This window comes from Callorhinus ursinus, unplaced genomic scaffold (genome assembly GCF_003265705.2).
Source record: "Callorhinus ursinus isolate GAN/ISIS: 27379988/994484 unplaced genomic scaffold, GSC_fseal_2.0 scaffold8, whole genome shotgun sequence".
Lineage (NCBI taxonomy): Eukaryota > Metazoa > Chordata > Mammalia > Carnivora > Otariidae > Callorhinus > Callorhinus ursinus.
In genome coordinates, this window is record NW_027397070.1 from 62,420,408 (window position 1) to 62,440,135 (window position 19,728).

Sequence of the window (19,728 nt, forward strand, 5' to 3'; positions counted from 1 at the left end):
TGTTTTTCTGACCACACTCCGCCTCCAGAGGAAAGGGAACTTTCCCAGGGGCTTGTTCCACTCTGCGGAAGGAATCTGATCTGTCCCTCAGCCAGTAACAAGGATGTCTCAATGAAAGGGCCGTCCACTGCGGCCAGAGGAGGCCTATGGGTGCCATGCTTCCAAGTCACGCCATCCTGCGAGGCCAAGGCTGGATGCTGTTCTGCACAGAGCTCAGGGCTCAGGATTCGGAGGAAACAAGGGCCCACTGTTTCCCTCAGCAACTACCACAGGAGGCTGACTGGAGGTGGGGGGAGTGCCGGGGGGGCTGGGACAAAGGCCTGCAACCCCCAGTGGCCGGAATGTCACCTCTGACTTCCGCAGCAAGCAACCCAATCATGCCCAGCCCAGGATCCCAGGTGAGCTAGTCTCTGACTATCCCCACCACCCCACCACCGGGTCGGGGGAGGAAGATGGGCATGGCAGACACCTGGAAACCCCATCGCAGCTCAGCTGCCCTGGGCTGGGCAGGTGATGTTAATTGCTCTGTGCCTCAATTTCCCCATCCATAAAATCAGGATGTTCCTATTCCTGACACCTTACTGGGCCATTTCGGTGGATGAGAACATTGCATTTACAGATGTGACACAGGGTTGATGAACAGCAGATGCAGTGGTAACACAGCCCTGAGTGCTTAGATAGCCTCCCACCACTAGGCTTGCTCATTCATTCATTCAACAAGCGTTCTCTGGGCACCTCCTGGGTGCCAGGCACAGACAGCCCCCGTGCTCCCTTCTGGGGGCTCTCCATCAGTAACAGGAGTGTCCCGGCGCACTGCGGAAGCAGACCCAAAGTGAACACTGTAGACCAACTAGAAGGGACATTCCACCAAGCGGGGGGATTCTTTCCTGCTAAGGGGGCTAAAAACAGCCTTCTGGAGAAGGAGGGAGAGGGGAAAACAGGGGAAGGAAGGTGTAATGCAGGCAGTAGGGGTGGCTGCAAAAATCACCTGCGTTCAATTCTCTACTTGTACTTGACAACTGCAGATGCCTCGGGGGCCACGGGCTGCCACCTCTGCAGAAAGAACTTGTCCAACAGCACTCACCCCGGACTGGCCCCCTGGGGGGGGGGAGATCTAGGACCACCCCTCTCTCACGCTGCATCTACAGGCTAGAAACGGGATCCTAGAGGACCAGGCACCTCCCACGGCCAGAGTTGTGCTATGGTGTGAACACCTAATAAATCTTGAGTGTGTTAAGGCAAAATTTGGAGGTTGTGGGCATGAGCAGTTAGCCTACCCTGAGACGGTCCCCAAGGAGAGAGTGTGTATGGAGTAGAGGGAGGAGGAAGACACCCCAACAGAGGGTTCCAGACTGCCCCAAACTTCCACACGTGCTTCCTGACAGGATCCAGAAGCAGGAAGATATGGAAAAAGTGTAAAGCCATCTCTGGAGCTCATCGGGGAGGCGGGGGACCTGGGAGAACGGGCTCCCACCCCATGCTGGGGCTGCTCATCCTGTCTGGATGCAAGATGCAAGGTGCTCTGTGACCGTAGAAGTGTGGGCCCCTGAAAACAACCTATACCTCTCTGACCGGCCAGACAGCCTGCAAGTGGGGGCTGAGCAGGAGTCAGCTAGGCTTAAGGACCATCCTCCTGGAACCCCAGCCTCAAGGCAAGAAGACCCCTTGTCCTATGGCTACGGTGCAGCTCTTGCACACTCACCCTGAGCCAGGCCCTGTCCTTTCCCCCCCAAAGATTTATTTATTTTAGAGCAAGAGTGCAAGGCAGGAGGGGCAGAGGGAGAGGGAGAATCTCAAGCAGACTCCCCGCTGAGCGTGGAGCCTGAGCAGGCCCTGTTCTAAGCACTTCACGCACACTAGCTCATATAGTTCTTCCAACAGCCTGAGATCGAGACCCACGATAGGCACAGAGGTTAAATAACACACCGACGTCTCACAGCTCACACAGCCAACTCTTCACCATTCCCAGGCCACAGCACGGCTGTGAAATCAGCCCGTGGGGACTCCCTGGCTGCAGACATGGTGTCCTGTTCTAATGAGGACAGCCTGGTGGGCCTCCAGATGGGAGCTGGTCACCAGGAAGACCAAGCCACCATCAGAGGTGGGGAACTTTCAACCCCATCTCCTGTCCTCCAGCAAGGGGAGAGGGACTGGAAAACTGGGTTAATGCTTGATCATGCCAGCACGATGAAGACTCCATAAAAATCCCAAAGGTGCAGGGCTCGGGGAGGTGCTGAAGAGTAGTGCACTCCACTCTTCTCCAGGGAGCTTGGCATCCCTTCCATCTGGATGTTCAACTGGATCCTTCATCACATCCTTTTATAGTAAGCCAGCAAACAGGAAGTAAATTGTTCCTGAGTTCTCTGAGCCGCTCTAGCAAATTAATCAAACCCGAGAAGGGGCTCCTAGGACCCTCCGATTGAGAGCCAACTGGCTGGTCAGGAGCACGGGTGACAAGCTGGACTTGAGAGTGGCAACTGAATGGGGGAGCTGTCTTGTGGGACCGAGCCCTTTCCCTTGGGATCTGATACTACCTCCAGGCAGACGCGGTCAGAACTGGGTTACAGCCCAGGACACCCAACTAGGGTTACAGTCCTGCTCAGTCTGGGGGGGAAACTCCCACACAGCTGGTGTTAGAAGTGTTCTGTGTGTAGTAAGTGTGACGGTAAAGGACAAAGGCAGGAGGTGCATTTTTCCTACTCAATAGTGCACTCCATAAATGTCAGCAATTATCTTTTCCTATTCTTACGATTCACGTTATTAGTGACCAGTGGAAATTTCCCTGCCTTTCTCTCAAGCAGGGCTCAGTACAAACCAGAATTTGAATTTTGCAAAGCTAGTTCACTTGTACTGACTCACATAAGACTCCTCAATGTGTCTACTGCCACGATGAAATTTACTGTTATTGTTAATAATGATTAACATTTATAGAGTTATTACTTTGGGCCACACACTATGCTCACAGGAGCTTACTGCACGAGGTACAGCTAAGAACACTGAGTCACGGACAGGTTAAGTCAGGGGCCCGGAGTCACAGAGTCACAGGTGCCTGGGACCCGGGTCTCCCTCCTGCCCAAGCCAGACAATTAACCTCTAAACCAAAAGGTGTCCTGGGTGCCTGGCACTTTCCTTCCATCCCCTTCTCCCCTAATTCACTCCTGCAGAGTGGTATGTTTTCAGCAGGGACTTCAGATGGAAGTTACTAGATGAAAAGTTTGGTCTCAACCAGGTTCCAGACAAAACAGCCTGGATGAAAGGCGAGTGGGCGCCAGTTGGCTTGATTCCTCTGTGCTCGCCACAGATCTGGGCATCTGGGACAGAACTACCACATATCCGACGTTTAAAGCCTTGCCATGCAGGAGCAGGTCCCTGCTGAAGTCGGGTCTGGTGCCTCATGATCAGACTTCAAAAGAGAGCCTGGCCTTGGAGGATGCAGCACCAGCCGGGTCTTTTCAGCAGGGTTGGTTCCAAAAGACAACTTGGGGACAGCGGACTGAAGGCTTTTCCCTGGCAAGAGCAACTCTCACTCCCCAAGGAGCTCAAAGTGGCCCTCAGAGAGGTCAGAAGCTGGAGGTCACCTGCGGCTGACCACCAAGATCGGCAGGCTGGGCCGAGGACAGTGACAGTCACTGCAGGAGACCCTGGCCCAGGATGGGGAGCAAGACTGTCGCCAACACTCCCTGGCCCAATTCCCCAATTTCTCAGTAACCGGTTTCCAACTACTGGGTAATCAAAAACAGCAATCTGGTTAAAGCCAACGAGTGAATAACCTTTTTCCCCCAGAAGATGAGGGGCCAAGTCCACAAAATGGTATCATGACAAATGGACCTTAGAGTTCCAAAGGTCTGGGCATTTGTAGGCTGGCCTTATTTCTTTCTCTTTTTTTTTTTTTTTTTTTTAAGATTTTATTTATTTATTTGTCAGAGAGAGAAAGCGCAGAAGCATGGCAGGCAGAGGGAGAAGCAGGCTCCCAACTGAGCAGGGAGCCTGATGCAGGACCCAATCCCAGGACCCTGGAATCACGACCCAAGCCAAAGGCAGATGCTTAACCAACTGGGCCACCCAGGTGTCCCAAGCTGACTTTATTTCAAAGAGCCAAAAAACTTACACCCACTCAGCAAGCATGGCTCCTTGAGGAAAGGGCTGACCCCCAGGTTCTTAGAAGCTAAAAAAACCCTGCCCTAGTCCAGCGCTGGGGAGCCAGGTTCAAGAGTAGACTGAAAAGATAAACACAATCGTGCCCAATAAGCCAACTCCTAGGATGCTGGCCTAAGAAAAAAAATCAACAGGTAAAAAATCACTCCTGGCCCAGGGAGATTCACTGAGGCCCCATCGACAAAAGGCACGGGACACAGAATACATGTCCCCAAGAGGGGCCCTGGCTAGGCAACAACCGACACACCCACACCAGAAGATGCTAAAGAATTACTGGACGGAGGAGGCCTAGTGGAGACAAGCGTGGGTGGGTGCCCCAACCACGTGAACCCACACTGCTGTGGCCAAAGCTGGAAAGGAAACACAAACCTGAACGTGAGAGGATCTTGGGCACAGAGGAGTCACTGTGGGTATAGCAGCCCATCTGGACACGGCAGGATGCTTTTCCTGGTTGCCCTGCGACTGGGCGCGGTCACGTGACTGGTTCCGGCCAATGAGCTGTGAGCCGGTGACACTGACACACACACACACACACACACACACACACACACACACACACACACACACACACACACACACACACACACACACCCAAGCCTCCTGGCACAGCGTTTACCTGCAAGTGCCAGCGTCTCCCGAACGCTGTCTACGCTGGTGCAGGATGGGCAGCGTTCAAGGTGGGGCCTTGGATCTCTGAGCAATTATGAACAGAGGCCCCAGCAGGCCGCCCCAGACACGCGACATGAATGAAACACAACAACCCCCTCTTAGGCTGCGAAGATTTGGGGTTGTTTAACACAGCATGCCCTACTCCTAACTGTGCGCCCCACAGGCTTCTCTTTTCCCATTTGTTCAAACAAAAGGATAATGGAAGGGAAAGGGAAGGGGAGCAAAGTTAATGAAAGCAAATGGTAACTGACAGGTAACTTACCGGGTTGAAACTGGGCTTTTGTTGGGTTTTTTTTTTAAGTTATAATTCAGTATTTGGATGAAACAGGACAACAGGGATTTCTCCTGTAAGGTGGAAGACTGAATGTCCAATCCCCTCGGATCGGAAGGCTGAAACCTCGAATGGATGAAGTGGCTGCTCTCCAGCACGCCCCAGAAGAGCCCCGAAATCTGCCCGAAGAGTCCCTTAACCCTCTGTGGCTCAGCTAAATGGGCTGCTTCCAACGTGCTATGGTTCAGTGTAACTGCTGGCAGGAGTCAGGGCAGTGGAAACCAAACCCTCCCACTAGGTGCCAGGCACCAGCCTGGTCCTGCCCTGAGGGGAAAACACAAACCACAGGCTGGCGGAAAAGAAAGAAAACATCATGAAAAGGGCTGGCAGATCTGGACCCATGGGAAGAGTCAAAGTTCATGTTAACAAAGGCTGACTGCAGAGAGAGTTGGGATGGGGGGGTACCCCCACTTAATTCCCTGTCTCCACGCCAGAGGAGGAAACCCAGAGTCCTGCCCTTAGCACACCCTGCTTCCCTGCGGGCCAATTCTCTTCCTGAGCTCCCACAAGCACAGAGGCAGCAGAAGGGTGCAAAGGGCAGGGTAGAGTCTCCAGCCCAGGGAGGGCACTACCCTCACCTCCCTCAGCCTGCTTCCTCACCTGCAGTGAGGGTGAAGAGCCATCCTTCCTAAAATCATCACCTGCACGCAACGAGGGGGCAGGCACCGGCTCCCTGTGTGAACGGAGCCGCACACACAGCACGGATGTCAGCAGTTAGGATTTTCCACCTTAGGTGAGGCTCAATCTTCTCTAGCTTCAAGTTAAGCCTCTCTCTACCAGCACGCTCCTAATAATCACCACCACCAGAACCCTAAGCATATCCCAGGTGCTGTGCTAAGCACATCCCATATCCATTTCACCTAAAGATGTCCCCAGGAAGCAGGGGAGGCTGTTACCACTAGACGGATGAGGTGAGGAACATTCTAGGGGACAACACAACCTGACAGAGGCTGTATAAGCAGTAAGCCAGTGGGGGAGACAGGTCTCTGCCCCCCAGTCCCTGTGGCTCCAGGACAGGTGTGTTCCTAAGCCCTCTGGTTTCCTTAGGAAATGGAGGTGCCAGAGAGACCTCTTTCCTCGAGGTGACAGCAGGGGGCTGGGGTGGCTGCAGCGTGTCTAAGACAAGGTCTGCGGGGCTGCTCCCACCCACCAGGACTGGAGGCAGGACTGTCCACTTGCGGTCACGGCAGGCACAGGGTTCCCAGCACGGTCTTGCCCACAGCTCCAACAAGGGCAAGATAAATATGGGAGTTCATATATGAAAACAGTGGCATTTGAAAACAGGGTATAAAAGATGGATTATTAACAAATGTCAGTGGGATAATTTAATATCCATCTGAAAATACATATACATGTGTGTATATATACATATATATATACGTATATATACATATATATACACACACACACACACAGAGAGAGAGAGAGAGAGATGCACATCCTCCTGTCTTCTACCAAATAAATTCTAGGTGGAGCAAAGACGTGATGATAAAAATTGAAAACAGAAATACCTGGAGGAACCACGAGTTAATTTAAAAAAATAATTTGGGGGCGCCTGGGTGGCTCAGTTGGTTAAGCGCCTGCCTTCGGCTCGGGTCATGATCCCGGAGTCCCAGGATCGCGTCCCACATCGGGCTCCCTGCTTGACGGGGAGTCTGCTTCTCCCTCTGACCCTCTTCCCTCTCGTGCTCTCTATCTCTCATTCTCTCTCTCTCTCAAATAAATAAATAAATAAATCTTTAAAGAAATAAATAAATAAATAAAATAAAAATAAAAAAATAATTTGGGGCGTGAAGAATCAAAAAAAGAAAAAAAAGGAAACATAATATATTGACTCGTAGAAAAGTAGAGATTGCCTGTGTGGCAAATCCACCTCAAGTCAAGTAAAAGGGGCAACACAGTGAGGCTGTTAAGCAGGTGTCGGCAGCACGCCGCAGTGCCTTCACTCCTGCCAGGCAGGGGTGCTGGCCTCAGGCCCCTTGGCTCAGGAGCGTCCGCGGAGCTGACAGTGGCATGTTGTGTTGGCAGCGAGCAGGACGGAAAAATCCAGAATCCAGACCCTTGACAAGCTCAACGGTGCCTCCACTATTTTCATATGTTAACCGCCACACTTACACTTACTTTGCCCACTTCGGATTCTCCGTTAATTTGTGTGGTCTCGCACCAATACCGCAATGGTCTGGCTTTCTTCTTTGTTCCCCCCACACACATTATTTTAATTACAGTAGCTATATGATATGGTTCCATACCTAGAAAAGCTAGTCCCCCTTATTATTCTGATTTTCTCAGAATTTTCCCAAGAGTCACGCTCATTTATTTTTTTCTACATGCCTTCTAGAATAGAAGGGGGCAAGTTACGTTGACGGGCAATTTAGGGGAAACTCGTGGTTTGATGTCGAGTCTTCCTACCGAGAAGAACACATGGCATGCTATATTTGCAGCTCACATCACAAATGTCTAGTTTTTTCATATCTAGTAAGCCCCAACAAATTGCTAAGAAGGAAACAACACCACAGAAATAAAAATGAACAAAAGAAATATTTAGACACGAGTATAGAAAAGTAAATAAAAACAGCTCCAAAGTGCATAAATGGGAGAAAATGCTAAACATCACACAGGAGACAAAAGCAAATTACAACTGCATTAAGATACCATGTTCTGCCCACCAGATTGGCTAAAAGTCTGAGAAACTGACAATACGCCCTGTTGACTGGGGTGTGGGGCAAAAGGGACTCTAACCCTAGGGAGGGGGGAGTGCAAATTTGAATCATCTCAACAGGAAGCAAGTTGGCAGTTATCGGTCTCAACTGTAAGTCACACACTCTCTGGTCAGCAGGTTCGATTCTAGGAACTCATCCCAACTGAAGTGCAAGGTCAGGCAATGTTACTGTATTTGCTATGGATGGCTGCATGGGCGGGGGGGGGGGGGGGGGCGGGGGGGATGGGAGGAGGAAGTGGAGGAGAGGGGAAGGAGGAAGGAGGAAGAGGAGGGAGGGAGAAGGAGACAAAAGTCCATCAGGGGGACGGACCTAGGTACCTGTAACACCACACAGCCATAAAAAAGAATGGGGAGCACCTTCTGTACTGAGAGTGAGAGATCTCCAAGAAGGTAGATCACCAAGTACAGAGCGTTACGTATGGGGAGAAGACTGACGTGCACACTGCTTGTACATGAGAGCGTATCTTAGGAAGGTCGCCAGAAGCGGGTCAAAGTGGCACTCTCCAGAGAGAAGAACCAACGGGCTCTACGGGGACGAGTGTGTGCTCCTTTTCATTTCCCACCAATGAGACGTATTACTCATACAATGTTTTAAATGACCAGGTGAGCAGTACATATAAAGACCATGTATTTGGAGTCAGACCTGAATCTAAATCCAGTCGATATGGAACAGATACTGAGCACCTACTGTGTGCCAGACATTGCTGTAAGCGCTTTACAGGAATTATCCCCACAACCACGTGGGAGGTAAGACAATTATTATTCCCACTATACAGATGAAGACCCCAAGGCTTAGGGAAGGTGAACAACGCGCCCCGTTCACATAGCTAATCAGGGAGGAGCAGGGATGCACAACCAGGGACACAGATCTGAGCGAGACAACTGGAGAACAAGACTCCAGCAACTAAAACTCCAAATGCCCAGGACACGGACACTTCAACAAAGTACGCGTGGACAGCCACGGGCACACGCGCTCTCGTTACTAGTTACCCGGTCTTGGAGCACACACACGAGCCGCCCAGGAAGCAATGGGATCGCCAACTGAGAAGGGCGATGGTTTCCACTGCTGTCCTCCTGGTTCCATCCCCAACTGCCACACATAAATCTCTCATTCTCAGTTGAGTCCACTTAGTCAGCCTGGTTTGCTCAAGAGCAGCAAGGGGTTCACCGAAAAATTCTCCCAGCTCACAGTGCAGGTGTCAAAGGCACAAGGAATCCCGGCCATATTCTCCCTAATCACCGGCCGGAGGTGCTGGTGCTCTGCCACCCAGACAGCAGTGGAGAAGAAGGAGCTGTTCTGGCCCTTCCATCATCAGAGGACATTAATGGGAAACTGCAGCCCCACGGTCCCAGGCACCCAGGCTAAGACAGTTCAAATCCCTGACTTCATCCCCGTCACTAGAGACAAGGACTCTGGGAGGAGAGTCATGCGACAAAGGGAACCCAGAGTCTTGAGCTACGGCCTGGAGAAACCATCATCCTCCATCAGAATGTGACACAAGCAGGAAACAGAACCTGCACTGTGTTAAACCTCTGAGATATCAGGGACGTTTGCTAGAGCGGCTTACCTTAGCCTATGCTGACAAACACAGACAACCACGAAAATCTCTGCCCAGGGCATCTGTCACTGTGTGCCCAATGCCAGGTCTCTAGTACTGGAAACAAGTGGAGGAAGGCGGCCAGCTGTGGACGGAGCCTGGGCCTTCAGTCAGTGACCACCAATCTCTTTGAGCCTCTGTTTCCCCATCTGTAAAATGGAGCCAATGACAACTGCCTCCAGCATTTGACAAGACAGTGCTGGTAAAGCCCGGCACCATGCCAGGCCCACAGCAGGCCTTCTAGCAAGCAAGATCCCCATGAGCAGGCCATTGGCTCTCCCTTCCTGGAGATGTCTCTACTCTCGGTGCCCCCAGACCCTCATCAGTCAGTATTTACTGGGTCCTCTACCATCGATGCCAACCAGTACCTGCATTTCAGGTTCAGAATGGACTTTCCTAAACACTCTGGTTCCCCAGCATGATGCTTACACCACTGGTGAGCCGCAGAAAGAGGTCTCTACGGCCTGTGCATCCTTGCTGAGTTCAGGAACTGCGTCCTGTTCCTCCCTGTGACCCCCACATGGCCCGGCACAAGGCCTGGCTTTGTCAGAGGCCACAAACATTGCACTGAATTGAATCCCCGAGGCTGAAGACTCATAGCATCCATCCGCACACCCAGCCATTCACACAACGTTTACTGAGCACTTATAGAACCACCCCTCTAACTGTGTTCTTAGCCAAGCCAACAGGCCACGACCTCTGGGACCATAGTCCCACAGACAGGCTTCAGCTCACCAAAGCTAAAAGCCTGAGCTGCCATGAGGCAGAGGTCTCCATCTGAGCTCCTAGCCAGATGACTTCAAATGCCAACACTCTGCCCACCAGCAGCACCCCCCACCCCCCGCACTCTCCCTGCACTTCCTACAGAGAATTTCAGATTGAGTACTACTGACCGACCTGGATCCCGACCTCCATACCAGACGGTAAACTTGAGGTTGGTGCCCAATGCCATGTGGCATCCTCCTGACCCACCAAAGCCTCACACACAAACAGCGTGCTTGGCACCTGTGGTTACAGAGGCGAAAAGAGCACCCCGCAGGCTACCAGGGTGAGTATCTGCATTCATAAGAAATGACGGGAAAATGCAAAAATAAAATGAGGTGAGATGTGTCCCATTTGACAAATTCTAAAAACACCAAGAATGCAATAATAGCCATCCTCACTTCTGCTCTTTCGGATTTAAATAAAACAGAAACCGCTACCCGTTCACGAATCGTATATAAAAGACCGTCCTTTATTCAGTTCTTGTTTTCTTGAAACCTCGGTTTGTGTGGGTGGTAAATGGGGACAAGAGTACCTGCTTCACAGGGCTGTGTTTTCATCCATGCACTCATTCAGCCATGCATCCATGCACTCATTCAGCCATGCATCCATGCACTCATTCAGCCATGCATGCGTACTTTCATTCATTCCTGCTGAGTGAATACTTTGTGCCTGGCGTGGCCCAAGCACGGAAGACACAGTGGTAGACAAGATGGCCAAGTCCCTGTTCTCAGGATCGCACACTCTAGTGGGGGGAGATGGATAATAAATGTACATACATACATATAAAATAACCCCAGGTGTCCATCAAGCATTACATCGATAAAAGCAGTGTGAAGAGCATGATGGGAAGGCTGGGGGTCCTAATCAGAGAAGGCCTATTAAGGGTTCAGTTGTGTTCCCCAAGAACGTTCTACTGAAGTCCTATCCCCCAGTATCTCAGAACACGACCTTGTGTAGCAGGAGTCATCACAGATGCAGTTAGTTAACATGAGGGCATACTCGGGTAGGGAGGGCCCCTCATCTACTATGACTAGTGTCCTTACAAAAAGGGGAAATGTGGACACAGACATGCACTCAAAGAAAATGTCATGTGAAAATGAAGCTGAAGATCACAGTGATGCATCTACAACCCAGAGAATACCAAAGACGGCCAGCAAAACCAAACACTGGGTGGGGGAGACGCGTGGAACACGTTCTCCCTCTCGGCCTCAGAAGGAGCCAACTCTGCCCACACCTGGTCTCAACTTCTGGCCTCCAGAACTTCGGGACAATGCATTTGTTGTGCAGGCCCCAGGCTGTGGAAATGTGTTACATCAGCCCCAAGAAATAACGCAAGGCTCCCTAAGGAAACACCGTCCGAGCAGAGACCGGAACAAGAAGAGCCCAGGAAAGATCCGAGGGAAGGGAGTTCCCAGGAAGTAGGAGAGCCAGTGTGGGACCCCGAACAGAGGCTGCACTGAGTGGATCTCAGGATGAGGGGGACAAGGAGAAGGGGCAGCTCGTGCAGAGCCTTCAAGGGCCAGATCAGGAATTGGGAATGTGTTCCCAGGGGGAGGGGAAGCACGGCAGGGCGTTGGGCAGGGAGCTGTGCTCTGGGCTCCCTTTGGAGAGAACACTCTGGAAATGAACACATGAGAGGCATGAACACACCGCCTAGGATATGTCATAAGCACTAATACTTGGCCCTCAGTTGCTGTCACTTTTATGGCCCCCGCAGAACAAGAGGCTTATAGGTAAGACCTTCAAACTCTAGGATGCTTCAAAGAGCCCCTCATCTGTAACCTGGGGGCCCAGTCTTTAGAATGAGGGCCCCGGACCCCACCGAGGCCTCGGGTCTGGCTTCCAAGAGCTCCTGGCATGAGAAGAGCTGCCTATCCCTCATTGGGAACCCCACTTCACGTCCCAAACCACGCTCCCTTCTTCTCCACCCGACCCTGGCTCACAGCCCGGGCTGTTTTTTTCTGCTGACAACGGAAAACACATCTCAATGTATTCTTTATCTCCATGTTCCTCCCAGAATGGCAACTGGTGGCTCAGGCCACAAACGGCTAAGCATTCTCCGAGCCAAAAATACTTTCTTGTGCACCCCTTTAACAATAAGGCAGGAAAACTTTGAGTCAAACTTCTACAAAGCCTGCAGAGATTATATTTTAAGCCCCAAAGCAGTACTCTTTCTATATTCACTTATTTCCAGTCCAAAAAGACCATTCCTTGAGGCAGTTTCCAAACTGGCATTTGATGTAATATTAATGAAGGGGCTTTTAAAAAAAATTAAACACATTCCATAAAAAAGAGAAGCCTGGGACTCAAAATCGCTTGGAAAGGTGCTGGGCTTGGGTCAAGTTAAACAGGTGTCTTTAGCACAGGACTTCATGGGTACTTAAAAATGCTCGTGTGTGCTGGAGAGAGACACAGGGGGATCCCGAACTCACTTGGGAAAATTCTCAAGAATAATGCCAAGTCACAGAAATTTAGAAACCTGACTGAATCACCACGGGAGATCCTAGAAAATGCATGTGACGCACGCTGGCTCTGCAATGGGAGGAAATCCCCAGGGATCACGTACATACCAGCAGCGAGGGGGCAGCCTGATGTCCTTGACTATCTTCTGCTTAGTGATATCCTGGAGCGGCACATGAGGACCTCGGTGAGCTGCAAGGGCTCATGGAGGGAGACTGTATATTACAGACAATGATGCACTCTATGGCTCTGGGCAGCTGCTTGTAACAAGCTCAACTTTTAAGCTCAGGTCAACAGGTGACAACAGCCAGGACAGCTCATGTCCTTGTCTGCAGGGTGAGCCTAGACCTTCCGCAAAGGGCCTGAGGGGTTTCCTCTTACTGCGGCAACAGCTGCTCAGGAGCCACGCAGGAGGCCAAGACACAGAGATGCCCAGAAGAGACTCAGAGTGAAAGCAGAGATGTGAAAAGGCCCTGGGGTCAGGTGTGAAAGGTACGGCTTCCTAGAGCAGGGCAGTGGGGAGAAAGAAGGCACGGGCTTTTCCAGGGTCTACAGATTAAATCAGCAAATTCAGACTTGTGTCTCAGACTCTGCCCCAATTCTGCCTGTATTACTACAATCCTATAGGGTAAGAGGACTCCTGGGTCATGTGAACCAAGCCCAAGGGATGGGGCGGGGGGCAGGGTCAAGGAAGGCTTCCTGGTAAACTAACTGTGCATTAGCACAGGTGCACCTGGAGAGGCTCAAAGGAACAGCCATTGTATCAACTGGCAGGGTTACCTTGCCCAGTGTAGCTACTTCTTTTCCTCTTCCTCAGGCCTTTATCAATGTCCCATGTCAGCCGCAGACTCCCTCCGCCCCCTCCGGCATCCCCCAGCACTTTCCCTGGGCCAGGCCCCGTGCTGGGTCCAGACACAAGAACCAGAGCCGGCAAGGAGAGAACAGACCAGCAGTCCATAACCAGGGACCACCAACCGGAGGTGGCCAGGGCAGGAGTGCAGGATGCGTGAGGGACTAGGGAGCCCAGGGCAGGGGGAGTCCCTCCTGCTGGGGAACGGAAAGAGGGGTATGCTCCGTCAGGGAAGAGGCCATGTCAGCGCCTGCTCCTGAGTATGGAGCGCTGGTTGAGGTCAGGTCAGACAAGAGGTGGGAGCCTGCCGGGGCAGAGAAGAGTGGTTTGAAAGAGGGTCACACACATTCCCTGGGCCTCGGGAGCCAGAGCAGGTTTGTGATGGGAGAGAAGAGCCCGGTGTGTGTGTAGCAGGGTAAGTCCAGGGCACAGGAGGGCTCCCAGGCAGAGCACAGGGGTAAAGAGAAATGTCTAGAGCCGCGGCAGTAATGGGCGGGCGGGGGGGCAGCACGAACATACAGTGACTGAGCGGCCAGGACCAAGGAAGGGGTGGGTGCATACGCAGGACAGATGCCCGCCAAGGGGTGGGGGGGGGGGGGTACTGGCCAGCAGCCTTTCCCCGAAGCCAAGACTGGGGAGAAAAGAGTGGGCTCCGACACCAAAGTGTGAGCCCCCAAGGCAGTCTAGTATTTTCCTGGCAAGTCCCTCCTAACCCCTGACCCAGCACCTTCCTCCCAGGTGCCCTCCCTCGGCATCCCACCCCAGCAAGCCCCCAAGAGCTGACTGATTTAGGAAGTAGCTTCCCCCTCAGCGTACAGGGGCCTGAAGCAACCAGCAGTTCCCATGGCAACCACCCCTCCCTCTCTGCAGAAGAGGAAGACACAGGAAAACCCACATCAACCAAGGGCAAAGCCTCTAGGTTTACCAGAACACCAAGAGGCTCCTGAGTTCCTTGCTTCTGACGCAACAAGATAACTCTTCTTCCCTCTGGGGATCCCACTGGCCTCCTCAGAAGGTGACCCCAGTCTCTCTATCTAGTTATGCCTTTACTCATTGTGTGCTTTTCCAGAACCTTCCGCCAGGAAAGGAACTAGGAAGTGGGCTCTACCACAGCTCCAATGGTCCTGGGTTGGGATGATCTGTCTGCTACACCGCCCCCCTCGGAGGGCAGGACGCACCCCAGTCACCTGGGTACTCCTGAGACCTGGAACCCGTACCGGGTGGGGACGTGGCGAATGTCTGTGGCTGGCCGAATGGACACCCGGTGACCCACCAAGCAAGGGTCAAGACAGAAACTGAGACGAGAACCGCGAGAGCAAAGGCACTGAGGGTGGAGAAGACATGTCATGCCTGCAGCACAGAAGGTGACACGGCTCCTATGTGTCTTCACCGTGGGGCCCAGGCTTCCGTGGTTCCCTCCACATCCACAAACCGGCCCTCCTGCCACCCCCTCCCCTCTCCGGCCGCAGCACCTCCACAGGCCTCCCCACCACCCCCCCAGGCAGGGCTGATGTTCTCTGGGCACCCACACTACAGTGAGCACACCCCTCTCTCTGGTCCTCGCTCTCCCCACTGGGCTCTGCTGTCTCCCAGGACAGGGCCTTGCTCTACCCTGCTCACCATCCCCTCCAAAGCAAACAGCGCCGCTCAGCTGCTGAGGGCCTCTGGGACCCTGGTCACACCGCTTCACGGTCATTCACTCAACACATGAAAACCAAGCGCTCACGGTGTAGCTAACCCCAGGCGGGCACAGGCGCGGCCCCCATCGGGCCAGTGAGGCAGAGGAGGATGGGGCTCTTCCAGAAGGACCGAAAAGAATACAGTGGGGGCTCAAAGGAAAGTGCGCGGTGATTCAAGTGGGGGTCAGGACGTCGACTCAGAGGAGGTGGCTGGTGAGCTGAGCAGAGGACGGTAGGCCCACGGCCCTCCGGTGTCACCCGCCGGCACACAACAAGCAGGCCCACATCAGTGCCACAGACGCAGTGCTATGGAAACTGTGTGTCTCAAGGCCGGGGGGAACGGGGGGTCAGCAAATGGCCAAACAGGCAGCAGTGCCTGGCAAGTAAGGCCGAGAGAGCAGGACCGTCGGGAGCAGGGGGCGGGGATGGGGGGAGACAGGGCAGCAGAAACGGGCATGGCTCTTCCTGACAGGCAGAAGCAGTGGTCTGCTGGGCCCTCCCGACGCCGTCCAGGGCAGCAATAACCTCAGGCTGGCTGGTAACAGGGGCCCTGGCAGCACTCACGCCATCTGTCCAACCCTCCTTGGTACAAGGAGACAGCACAGCCAGGAGTCCACCGAGCCCGGGTCAGCCTGGGAACTGAAGGTCTGGACCCTGAGCATCCACAAAAGTCCATAAAGGTCTGAGGCCTGCGGCCGTGGGCGGTGGTGGGCCTGGGTATTCCAGACAAAACTTGGCAGGAAGGGGTATGGGGTGCCTGGTGGCTCCCCCCCTTCCCAGCCCTGACTGGAGCACTCTGATGACAAATTCATGAGTTTCTTATTCCCAAGGAGCATCCTTAGAGAGGACAGAAACAGGTGGGGGGCTGTTCACCAAGGCCAGGGAAACAGGCGTGGTCAGTGAAAGCCCTCCCCAAGGGGCTCACAGTCTGCAGTCAGGCCCGACAACCAGACGGATGCCGTCCACATCCTACTGGGAGGGGAGAGCGCCCTGCAGCACGGAGCCCTGTCCCAGGATGCCCGCAAAGGGATACGGAACTGACACGTCCAAAGGGCGCACGGTCAAGGCCACAATGGACAGCCTCTCTGTTGACAGGATGAGAAAACCTGCAATGTCTCGTTGAGGTTTAAGATAAAATCAAAGACACCGAGAGGACGAACAGAAATGTGACAAGCACCTCAATATGCATGGCTTCCTCTAAGACACTGGCGGGGCAGGCAGCCCAGCTGACCTGCAGGCCCTTGCTGTCTGCGGCAGCACCCCCCCAGCTAGCTCCCCCCACAGGCCTGGCCAGCTTTCGGCACTGCCACCTGCCTCTCCCAGCCAGCTCCGGTAATTACTTCTCTCCCCGAGGCCCTGGAACACTGACCCTATTCTCTAGGCTCCGGGATCACGACCAAAAACACGTGCTGCCCTCTCCCCCATCATCTCATTCCAGGGGCAGGGGGAGGACATGGCTACGAGAACCGGGAAATGCTACGGAAAAAATCCCCCCCAGCACAGAAAGAGGAGGTGCAGCTTCACAGGGAGGAGAAGGGCCTCACCTGCCAGGGGGTGCCACCTCCACTGCTGGGCGACTGGGAAAACCACAGCGCACAGCCTCCTGCCAGCAATGACCCGCTGTCCTCCCCACCCCCACCCTCTCAACACTGCTCCTTTGTTCCTGGGCAGTGACCCCACTCACCAGGGCCCGTTGTCCAACAAGGCCACCCCTGAGGGCTGTTCCCCTACTCCCTGGGGGGCTCCCTACGCTGGGGCATAGCCCAGCAAAGTCAGTCCCAGTCCCTGGGGGTCCCCAGGAAGCCCCTGACCAGAGCAAACCTCCCTGCCAAACCCTGACTCCAAGGCAAAGCCACCTCTGCGTCCCCTGTGTGGCCGGGCAGGGCAGCACTGACAGGAAGAGAGGACAGAGCTCCCTCAGCACAGAAGTCAAAGCCCACCTGCTTGTTTTAAGGGGGGGGGGAGGGGGAGGGGCCTTGCCTTCCTTCCAAAGACATGACCAAGGGTCAAATTCATACCAACATCTAACAAAAATTCAAATTTTGGTAAGGACTGTATTAAAGGTATTTCAAGGGGCGCCTGGGTGGCTTAGTCGGTTAAGCGTCTGCCTTCAGCTCAGATCATGATCCCAGGGTCCTGGGATCGAGTCCCACATCAGGCTCCCTGCTCCGCGGGAAGCCTGCTTCTCCCTCTCCCACTCCCCCACTTGTGTTCCTGCTCTCGCTAACTCACTCTCTGTGTCAAATAAATAAATAAAAAATCTTTTAAAAACATAATAAAATACAATAAATAAAGGCATTTCGAGAAACATGAAGGTCGGGTCTCCCTGTCAGAAGGAAATGGTAGCTGCAGCTGAAGGCCCAGCCAGGCTTCTGGTTCCAGGCTTCAACCCCAAGATGGAGCAGCGTGAACGGCAGAACCACCTGCACGTTCTGTCCCCACTTCACAAAGGGGAGCCAGGCCTGGGACCCAAGTAGACCCAGCTAGAGATTACAGGGCTGGGACACAAACCTGGATTCCAGAAGGTGCGGTCTGAGAGCCCCTCACAGAGCAATGCCACGGGGCACCCCAGAAAATCCCAAATGGGACATGGAGCTCACCCAGGAGCTCAGATTCTAGAGTGTCCCAGAGTGGAGACGGTGAAAATCCAGTAGGATGGGAAGATGCCAGATGTGGCTATAATGTAATGCAGCTTAAAAAAAAAAAAAATCCTGATCAGGTTATCAAAGGCTCATTGTAAGAGAGGTTTAAATTCCAAGTTACGGGGCGCCTGGGTGGCTCAGTCGTTAAGCGTCTGCGTTTCAGCTCAGGTCATGATCCCAGGGCCCTGGGATCGGGTCCCGCATCGGGCTCCCCGCTCCGTGGGAAGCCTGCTTCTCCCTCTCCCACTCCCCCTGCTTGTGTTCCTGCTCTCGCTATGTCTCTCTCTGTCAAATAAATAAATAAAATCTTTAAAAAATAAATAAATAAATTCCAAGTTACTTATTCACACGAGACAAATCTTCCTCCATCTCTGAGATAACCAAGAGTATTTTGCTATACATCCCTCCAATTTGGGTATATTTTGTCCCAAATTGGGATCATAACACATAAACAGATTTGGATCCGACTTTTTAATTAAACATGATATAAAGAACATTCTCCTGTGAAATTACATATTCTTCTAACACAATACCATTTAAAGATCGATACAAAATTAAAAATTGAGAGCATAACTTGTTTCACTACCTCCCTACCATTTACCACTTGGTTGTTTCTAATTGTACACTCATAAACAACAGCAGAAAAGATGAGGTTGCACCCCATCTCCTCTTTTCAACAAGAAGAAAGGAGGTACATGTTTAAACCTGAACAACCATTTTTCCAAAAACAAACAGGTCAGCTCCAAGCAACTACCTGAAAAATGCATTTGGGGAAAACCTTACTTTCTAGTCATGCCGGAAGATAAGATGTTCAGTAACAATTCCTGAGACCTGGGACCTTTTTCTTGCTCAATTCTCCTCTGAAGCCCCCAAAATAAGACATACCCATGTTTTGGAATGAGTTTGCTGTATTACTACCCCTGATCCACAGACGCCGCCAGCCACCGTGGTGTCTTCCCGCAGTCAGCTCTCATGGAGGCACTGCCGAACTGAAGCCCACTGACCCCCCTTGTCCTCCCAAGTGAAGCCCGTAGTTCCCGGGTGCCCGGCCTTGCAGCGAGATCTGGCCCCAACCTGCCTTGGGCTCCCCTCCCCCCCACTCCACTCCATGCACCTGCCAGCCAAGCAAGACCATTGCTCGCTGCTTCCCAGAAACGCCCTGCACCCCCCCGCCACCTCCTTGTTTCAAACAGGCTCTCCTGGATCAACTTCTAGGGGAATCCTCCTCCTCCCCTCTGTGCCTGGGCCTCTGTGAGCCTAAGGTGCATGATGTCGGACCCGCAGACCCTGCTGTGGGCAAGAGGAGGCACCAACCCTTCAAGGGTCACTGTGACGTCATTCCTGACAGACAGCAGCCTCCTGAGTTTTCTCCGCCCCCTCCCTGCTCAGCACCCCCACCCCTCCGGCCGGCCGTGCAACGGGGCCGGCAATGCCAGGCCTGCGTTAACTGCACTTCTCCCGGCTTAGCGGTTGCAGTACACAACGTCCAGGGGTGGAGGGGGGAACGCAGGGCACTTTCACTTCCCCTCCAGGACCTCCTCCCCCAGCGCTGGCCCCACCCCGCAAGGACTCTTCCTCTGGGGGCCCTGCTCTGCAGACCCGCCCACTCTCCATCCGACTCCCTGGAGAAGGTCCCAGGACACGCTGGTGTCCCCCGAGTCTGACCATGCTGGGAGCTACCTCACCCCCAGGGCGGGTCAATGACGAACACCCAGTGCATCTTCTATATTCACGCGTTTTCTTCCTTTTGGGTAAAACTGTCTTAATTTTAAAAACTCCATATTCACATATCTGGCAGGCTCTTCATCCTCGTCATCTCCCCGGGAGAAGAGACAGGTGATTTCACAACCATTCTACAGA

At 53.1% G+C, this 19,728-nt stretch overlaps 1 protein-coding gene across 4 annotated transcripts in view; it reads right to left on the reverse strand.

Annotated features, from left to right (window-relative positions):
- Positions 1-19,728, reverse strand: part of ITPK1 (inositol-tetrakisphosphate 1-kinase) — a 172,054-nt gene that overhangs the window by 73,349 nt on the left and 78,977 nt on the right. Inside the window, exon 1 of one of the 4 annotated variants that reach the window (XM_073895806.1) lies at positions 4,525-4,605. The exons of the other annotated variants lie outside the window; for them this stretch is intronic. The gene's annotated coding sequence lies outside the window, so the exon portion shown is untranslated. Of the gene's footprint in view, positions 1-4,524; positions 4,606-19,728 lie in introns of those variants that run through there. 4 annotated transcript variants of the gene reach the window in all.